Genomic DNA, 365 nt, shown 5'->3' on the forward strand with positions numbered 1-365 from the left:
CAGGCCTCTCCCCTGCCTTCCTGTCTGCGTTCCTGCAGCGGCCAAGCGCGCAGGTGAGTGTCTCCTTCTCTGGGTGGGGCTGGCGCCCGGCTTCTCCCAGCAAGGTTTGCTACCAGCGCTGGGGAGGATGGTGGGCACGGGGTACGGAAAGTTAAACAACAACAACAAAAAAAAAAAAAAAAAGAAAGAAAGAAAGAAAGAAAAGAAAGGAAAGAAAGAAAAAAAGAAAAAGAGAAGAAACGGTCCGCAGACACCTGGGAGGGGTGGGCTCTCCTGTGACCCAGACCCTAGAGATGATGCCGCGTCCTTGCCTCCAGGGTCCTGCCTCTCTCGTGCCCAGGGTCTTCTCTGGCAGCTCTGGGGTA

General features: G+C 55.1%; 1 protein-coding gene across 2 annotated transcripts in view; it reads left to right on the forward strand.

The window, feature by feature from the left end:
- Positions 1 to 365, forward strand: part of RCAN3 (RCAN family member 3) — a 35,332-nt gene continuing 34,967 nt past the window's right edge. For both annotated transcript variants that reach the window (XM_011357610.2, XM_011357611.2), the window contains exon 1: positions 1 to 53. The gene's annotated coding sequence lies outside the window, so the exon portion shown is untranslated. The remainder of the gene's footprint in view (positions 54 to 365) is intronic.

Source organism: Pteropus vampyrus, unplaced genomic scaffold (genome assembly GCF_000151845.1).
Source record: "Pteropus vampyrus isolate Shadow unplaced genomic scaffold, Pvam_2.0 Scaffold36, whole genome shotgun sequence".
Lineage (NCBI taxonomy): Eukaryota > Metazoa > Chordata > Mammalia > Chiroptera > Pteropodidae > Pteropus > Pteropus vampyrus.